Genomic DNA, 8,447 nt, shown 5'->3' with positions numbered 1-8,447 from the left:
ATCAAGAATATTATAAAGTATAGGAACTGAAAGTATATATTTTTTCCTAATTTTATTTATAGATAAAAATGTCATCTTTAATAATAATTAATCAAAAAGAAATAAATAACGAAGGTTTCACACATATATAAAAAAGAGAATATCCTAACTAAAAGCACACACGTAATGTCTTGTATAATACAGTTAATATATATGTGTGTGGCATTGCTAATTATAAGTGAAATAAAACTGTGGAACAAAAAGTTGTTTGTTTTACAAAAATCACAAATGCTTTCAATGTGCATGCTTCTGAATTAATTATAGTACTCCAATCATCTGTTGAATCAACATTAGCTTCATGCTTGTCATTACATAATATAAATATTTCTTTTTAGGGGGATAGAGGAAGGGGGATTACATATATATGCGTATTCTGTTACAAAGTATTTTATATGATCTTAATTTCCTAACTTTGAGGGAGGTAGAAAGCTTTCAACGCCCTAACCACATACATTAAAATCTACCAATTACATAAAAATAGCAAGGCATTTTATGTCTTTCCTAAGTTTTAGGGAGCTAGAAAGCTTTCAGCATTCAAACCCCAAATATTAAAATCTACTTCTTCGATCTTCCATCTCTCTTCCAATTCTCTTTTATGGTTAGCTGATTGTTCGCCATATCTGGAAACTGTAACTCGAGTTTTGCCACTGTGGGACACATTTATCCCGTCTACGTACTTATAATCCTCAATTACCGATTCTAAACTTGTTTGCCAAAAAATGTCATTATCATCTTTGGTTCTGGTTGTGTGTAATCGTGAGTCTTCAAATTGAACCAAGAGACCAGATCTTTGGCTAAAATAGCCCCATATAGTGTGGTGTATAATCTCAAAGTTTGGGCCACTTTGGGCATCACGAATTGCTGGACTTGTTTCCAATTTCAAGATGAAGCACTCTTCATCATTGATTATTTTCTCTCCTATGCATGCAGCGTCCAAAAATAAGTTAGCCGTCGCCCTCGGATCCAATCCCTAATAAACAAATAATTTAATTACATTCAGAATGAATTGTTTTACACATCTTTATAGAATGCCACGTTATATTATAGACGTTACGAATTAGTGCACGTCAAATTTTTATGTCAAGAAGCATTAAAAGTTGTTTTTGTGATCCACGTGAGTTAATAGATATGAATCCAAACACGCCATTAATATACCTGAAGGAAACGACGTAAAGGTCTAGGGGCATTTCTTGAAACGGGGGTTTGTTGGTTAGAAGAATGGCGCCATGAGACCTTGCCATTGCTACCGCAACAAACCTTGCAACCGGACACAAGGAGCTCTAAACACCACAAATCGGGGTCCTTTTGCCACAAAACGAACCCTCCCATCTCTTCGGAGGTTTTCTTCACCTCGATGGTTTCATTAGTGTGGTTGAGGTGAAAATCTGACGCACTAATCTTGATCTGCCCTGTCACACACATACTGTCCACTGCATTCAATGCTGGCTGTCCTCCCGTTGCCGCTATATATTGTTGCACTATATACTTTGCCGTTGATGCTTCCTACAACACAATCAATCAATCAATACTTGAAAACCAAATTAAGAGCAACTGTGCATTAAGTATGTGTTCATCCAGCATTTAATTTTTTAAGCAATTAAAACAGTTACAAACTGTTTTATTATTCTTCTTCTTATTATTATTTATTTAATCCAAGGTATATATATGGGAGATAATAATTAATTCCCCTAAGACAATAAGATTTATTTAAGAAATTGAAAACATGTTTTTTAGTTTACTTGAGAATCAAACTTCTAAGTTCTATTCAAATATTTAAAGAACAAAAGTATCTTTCAATTATATCATATTACATTAGTTTTTAAAAATTTCTATAATAATTATCTTAAAATATCTTGAAGGAATGAAATAATTTTTCCTATGAAGAAATTATCACACCATTCAGACCATTAGGTTAAACACAAATTAGTTTTATAAAACATTACATTATTTTTTTCTTGAATTAGTTAAAAAAAATACTAATTCAGTTTATATTCGGTTATTCAATCCAAACTTTTTTTTTTCACACTCAGCTCTTAACTATGTAATACTATTTTATAGGATACATAGACAAAAAGGTGAATGTTCTTACAATGGAACAATCTCTGACTGGACGATGGACGGAATGGCCTAACTGGACCTGAAGAGGGATAACAGGAGATCCCACGAGGTAAAGCAGAAAGCGAAGCTCGTTTAAGCGAGACGCAACTGTGGGGGTTGATAATTTGTCCTCTGTTTGGGCCTTCATCCACGCTAACATGTTTTGCCACCGCAAATTCACGTTGCTGCCCATGCTTGAGAACATTTCTTCCGGTATGGGTATTTCAAGAACGGTCTCCAACCCATCTTCTTTACCGATGTTCGGACAAAGCCTCCTCAGGGATGACTTTGCAGCTGGTTGTTTCATCAGTGTGTGTGTGTTGGTCTCTGTCTATGTTTTATTTTCTGGGTGTTGGATAGAGAGAAAGAGAGACAGGGCCGGGTACGAGGAGAAGTTGATTGAGAAGAGGTAAGAATGGTAAGGAAAGAGAAAAAGGAAGAGGGTCAGAGTCAAAGGCTAAACATATTTGTATCTTGTTCTACCTGTGGAGGGGAAACAATGATACGTGTCTATTTGCCTAAGGCTCTCCTTGCTTGTAGGTGTTGTGTGGGCACAAATTGTGGTTCATTTTTGTCTAAGTTTCTATTTAAAGATTTAATCCATAATTTTTGCAAATATAATTGTTTCTATTTAGGTTGCATCTAATAATTATATTGAACATTACTAACAATCAGCATTAAATAATAACTGCAATATTAATCCACACGAGTTTTACTTTTGTTGTCCGCAAGGGAAAAGCTTAACAACACGTACAGTTAAAACATCGGTGAAGTGAATGATATTTCTCATGCATAATTGCATATAGTTTGATTCTGAAAATGAGAACCGTAAAATTTATGAATTTGGTTGACTGTTTTCGTGGGCAACTAGGTTTCTTAAGTTTCACAGGTACAAAACAATAGCATCTGAAGGATATAGAGATTGTTCCATGAGACATTGAAATGGGGAGTCGTTATTATTAACGAACTCGAGATTCTTCTTTAAACTGTTCATTTTCTGGGGTCGAATATGTATAGGGTGATGCTTCTGCTAATAATAACTTGCACAACACAATGTTAAACAATTTTTTTATACTTAATTCATATAATTATATTATGTATAACTAAATTAAATATTTGATTACGAATGTATTTTAAGGAAAATACAGCTCAATTTTTTTGGTCATTTGCACAGGATCATTGAATGTAGAAAAGGTCATGTGCCCATCAAATAAGCTAGTTGATGTGTTTGTAGGACTATTGGTTGATGCAGTGGTTGCTCACTTTTTTAAATTTTAAGAAAAAATTAATACATGATATGGAGATTTGGTTGAGAGTTGAGACCATAAAAGGTAAAAATATTTTTTGTCTTGAAAGTATAAAACATATTTAAAACTTACAGTAAAAAATTATAGGAATGCATTGTCACCTTGAGACTATATAGTCTTGAAAAACACACAGTCACCTTGAGAATGCATTTCTCTTGGCCTGGGGCAGATTAATTGGTCGAGAATCAACGATTCATTGGTGCTGCCATTACCTAGTTTACAGGTGCGTGGTGGTCCGTTGGGTACTTGTAGAAATTAAAAATCTTAAATAAAGACAGTAACATATTGAATTCTTATGTAAAAAAAATAAGCCGAATGAACTGGATCATCTGCAAGATCTAGAAATATAAAAAGTAACATTGTCACAATTGGAAGGAACAAACTTTACAGAATCATATATATATATATATATATATATATATATATATATATATATATATATATATATACATGGTGAATTTGTAGATAGTCTTTCAAATATATAGTACAATTATGAAATTAAGATTTTCAGATGACATTATAAAAATTCTTCCCCTCCACAGAAAACATATATATATACAACTATGCATTCTGCCTCGGGTCTGTTTCTGTAGTTGGCTTCCTTCCCTTGTTTTTGCTGAAGAGCATCTCCATCTCTTCCAAGGCCATGCCCTTGGTTTCAGGCATGAAAAAGTAGAAGAACAACCAAGCCCATACAGATATACCAGCAAACATAAAAAAAAGGCCCCACCTATGGTGATTGCATTATAGATTGAAATAAAACTCATGGAAATTGCAGCATTGGTGAGTCTGTTGACTGCAACTTCTATACTTGCTCCTTGTGCCCTCAACTTCAAAGGGAAAATCTGTGAGCTATAGACCCACGTGATAGGTCCAAGGCCAAGATTGAAAAATGCAACATAGATGTGTTGTAATTTTAATAAATATTTCAAAAGAATTTTCTTAAAAAATATTTAATTAGATGGATGATATTTAAATTCAAATTTTCTATTAATGTGAAAAAAGTGAAAATCAATAGAGAAAAAATAGTAATTATAGGCTCATAATTGATAATAAAAGAAAAAAAATTGGCCGGAGATTTTTTTAAATGATTTTAAAAGGAAAGGCAATTGTTCTCTTCGATCCTCTTAAACTTTCACCTTCTTTATGATTGGGTCAATATTTTTTTATGAGTTTTGTCCTATTTGTTTGTAACATTACAGATAAACCTTTTAGGTCAATAACTATTACGTCTCAAGAAATTCAATTGCTTTTGTGAATTTTGATTTCGGCAACAACATGTAAGTAACCACTATGCTAAGGCTCAAGGCCCAAAGGAGTTCCTCGTGGGAAGTATCCACCATGGTCAAGCTGAATCCTAACACCGCATTAATGATACAAATCATTCCCCCATTGCTTACAAGCAAGAGGGGTCTTCTCCCAACTCTATGAATAAAAAAAAGTGGCTATTATCAAGCAAGTGACTTTTGTGAAGCCTACTCCAATGGTTGTGAGCAAGAGCTTGTCCTTGCTGGTAACACCAGCTTTCTTAAAGATTTTATGACTGTATAACATCACAACTTCAATCCCAATTAAATGCTCAAAAAAGTGAATCCCCACAGCAGCAATCAACATCCAGCGAACAGAATAAGAGGGCGAGGGCCTCACAATCAACTCTTTCCAAACCGCTTCACCGTTTTACTCTTCAGGATCAACTCTAAGAGAACACTTACATCCTCTTGAAAATAGGTATAAAAAGAAAAACTTGACCCTAACTGCGAATTAAAGTTATTAAAAGCGTGATGCCCAACAATGTTATATCATTTCTTGATCCAAGCACAAAAGAAAAATTCTCACATCATAAAAACTCTCAAATTTCATTAATCTTCAAATTTTATCAAAACTATTTATACTCATACTAATAACCCTAATCTAGACCTAAAATTGAATAATTAATCTAATAATTAAAAGACTTTAAAAATAACAATAAAAAGTTGTGACAACTTATTACAAGTTCAAAAATAGACTCAAAATAAAGTTTTGCTTCTTCTTCTTTTTTCTTTATAAGAGAATTTAGTTTTTCGTTCATTTTTTTTTTAATCTCTTACTCCTTATTCTAGTGATTGGTCAATCCACGTTGAATTTAATTATTATCTAATTCACCTAGTATTTAATAATCCACCAAAATTGATCAACTTAGCCTATGAATGTTTCTTGTCTTATATCTTGGACTTCCCAAAGTGATTCTTGAAATTGGTCTCAAAACATCTTCATTAATTTATAAGAGGGTGATCCAATTTGGTGTAACTCTTATTCACATTGGTATTCTTTTACTTTGATATTTAGAATCAGGTCTTGAGATGTTTATTTCATCCTCTTAGTCTTGAACTTGATCTTAGGACATCCAGTCCCATTAAAAAATTATTAGACGGGCTGCTTGACTCTTCGTAACACTAACGGAGGGAATACATGTTACAAAGCATGTAACAGAGGGAGAGCCACTTGTTCATAGAATATAGTCAATATATACGTACGGTTTATTCTTGGCAAATGGTTTAGGTTCATCTTGAAAGGTCATCGATGATGATCGTACAAGTTGTACCAAAACAAGCAAATCGATCACTATCTTCATATGCCACAGCTTGGTAAAAAAAAAAAACTTCATATACCACACAGCTTAGTAAAAGAAAAATGTACATATACCACAGCACGATATATTTACACACGTACGCATAAATTAATGTGTGTTTGGACATCTATTTAAGGTGTTAAAATGGGTTAATCTAGCTAGCCAGTCCTCAACCAGCTAAATATTAGGTTAGACAGGGTTAAACCTGTTTTATTGTTTAATTGGATTGACTTGTCAAAATTTATAAAAATAGATTAGAAAATTACTCAAATTAAACCACCAAACAAATACAAAATATATAGAAAACAAAAAACTTTAATCACTATTATGTACATCAACTATAAAGCAAAAACAAAAAAAAAAACTCACATTTATAGTATAATAAAACATCCAAATTTCTTAATTTTAGAATTACACAAAATAAATAAATAAAATCTTAGTTCAAGATGTCAACCCAACTCTGTCCTTTATTGGCCCACCAAGTTGATGGGTTTCATAGGGTTGAGTTATGCATACTTTTGGGTTCAGTCATACAATCCAATTCATAGGATTGAGGAATAAAAATAAATGAAAAAAAGTGAAATAGAATAAGAAGATGGAAGAAAGTAAGATTATTTGATTGAGACCGGTTAAATAATAATCGCAAGCAAACTATTCCACGCAACTTTTTGTATTGGCTATATACATTTGTGTACTTTCTTACATTTGTTACCCCAATTTATATTCCGAACAAGTAATTAAGCACACCCAAAATCCATTAACTATATATATATATGTGTACTATATATCTTGTAAAACTGATTTTGAATTAAATTTAAAGAATTGTTTTTAGATAAAATTGATTTTGGATATCACATTTGTTAAATTTACTATTAAATAATTGATACTATATATGATATTGTACATGTATAACTAATTTAATCTGTCACTTGTGTTTTTTTTATTTTTATATGCATGTTCCTGAAAAATATTTTCCAAAATCAAAGTCACAACAAATGTACAAAAACATTTTTGTTAATGATTAGATAGAGACAACTACACCCGCTAGAGTTGACTTGGTGAGAGTTTGAGTAGTTTATATAAGTTTTTAGGTTCCAATTCCATAGCCGTTGTTTTGGAAAAAAGATAGAGTCGTTAATATTTGAGATAAATTAAGTATGTACACTCACCATAACCAAACATAGCAGAGACTTGTTGAGCCTTCTATGGCTGTCCCCGTTTTCCATGAACTGTTGGCCGTTTGCGTTTTTATCTGCAGAAGACATTTTTAATTATTTTGATCTGAGAATTGTTCAAAAGCTAATGAAAATCTTTGCGTAGACTCTAATAAGCACAAGTTTATAAGAGTCCATGAGACCAATCATTAATTTATTTATATATTATTTTCTTCAAGCAAGCAACTGTTGCTTCATTTCCTGAGGCGTTGCATTTTATTATATATGATAAATGGCAGCATGTATATATTATTATCATCAATGTAAAAAGGCTGCCTTTTTAACGCAGATTGTTTATAAAACTTAATTGAAATAATCCTTCGAGGTGATAGAAAGGTAATAAGAAAATCACTATCTTTGCAATTCGTTTAGGTTGCAAAAGTATTGCTCTAATATTATTTTTAAGGGTGTAATTATTCTTTTTGGTTTATATAACCGTAACAGCATTTTCTTTTATTTTTTTATAGTTTAAAATATCTTATTTTAGTCTCTATTAAGTTGTTTACCCTTTTGGTCCTCGCAATCGAGTTTTGACTAACGCTATTTGAAGAAATATGAACGAAATTAAGAAAAATCGAAAAATAAGTTCAAGTGCAACTGAAGATGGAGGTTTGGGACGAAACCACTACACATTTTGTTATTCTTGAGCCTGTCACCAACCTCTGCAAGCTTAGCATTTGTCATGATGTAATCTTCCTCACTGTCTCTCATTACATGTATGGAACTTGCAGTGGTGTCACGACGTTGAACTAAGTTTATGGTAGCAATAATGGGATAATGATTGTGGTTGTTGCAAATAAAGTGTGTAGTCGTGACTTGTGAGTTGTTGGTCGGCATTAGTCGAAATTTGATGGTGAGCATTAAAAAGGTAAAAATATTACAGAAACCAAAATGAAAACCATAGGGATTAAAAAAATCTGCAATCCAAAAGGATAATTAAATACTTTTATATAGATTGGTATATATTCTTTTATTAAGGAACTACTGAAAGCTGTATTAAGGAATTAAAAATAAATTTTATAAAATGAAGTGCATTTCTTACCATATATGCGTTTAAAATTCTTTATATTTTATCTTTTAACGTTTCAAAATTGATAATATACAGAGTTCAAAATTTACTTTTTTATTTTTGTTACAAAAAACTAATTTGGTGATGCCAAGAAATTACAGTGAGGACAAACA

General features: G+C 32.1%; 1 long non-coding RNA gene and 1 pseudogene across 2 annotated transcripts; both read right to left on the bottom strand.

Annotated features, from left to right (window-relative positions):
• Positions 1 to 529: 529 nt before the first annotated feature.
• On the bottom strand, positions 530 to 2,525 carry LOC102662641 (uncharacterized; annotated as a pseudogene).
• A 1,971-nt stretch (positions 2,526 to 4,496) lies between these two features.
• On the bottom strand, positions 4,497 to 7,536 carry LOC121175034 (uncharacterized). Of its 2 annotated transcripts, none has more exons than XR_005891934.1 (2): positions 7,221 to 7,536; positions 4,497 to 6,063 (listed from the first exon to the last, which is right to left on the bottom strand). It is a non-coding gene; the product is annotated as an uncharacterized lncRNA (long non-coding RNA). The 2 variants fall into 2 exon arrangements; XR_005891933.1 differs by having other exon boundaries at positions 4,497 to 5,197.
• Positions 7,537 to 8,447: the final 911 nt, after the last annotated feature.

The sequence above is a fragment of the Glycine max genome, chromosome 1 (genome assembly GCF_000004515.6).
Source record: "Glycine max cultivar Williams 82 chromosome 1, Glycine_max_v4.0, whole genome shotgun sequence".
Lineage (NCBI taxonomy): Eukaryota > Viridiplantae > Streptophyta > Magnoliopsida > Fabales > Fabaceae > Glycine > Glycine max.
This window is presented reverse-complemented; position numbering and strand designations above follow the sequence as displayed.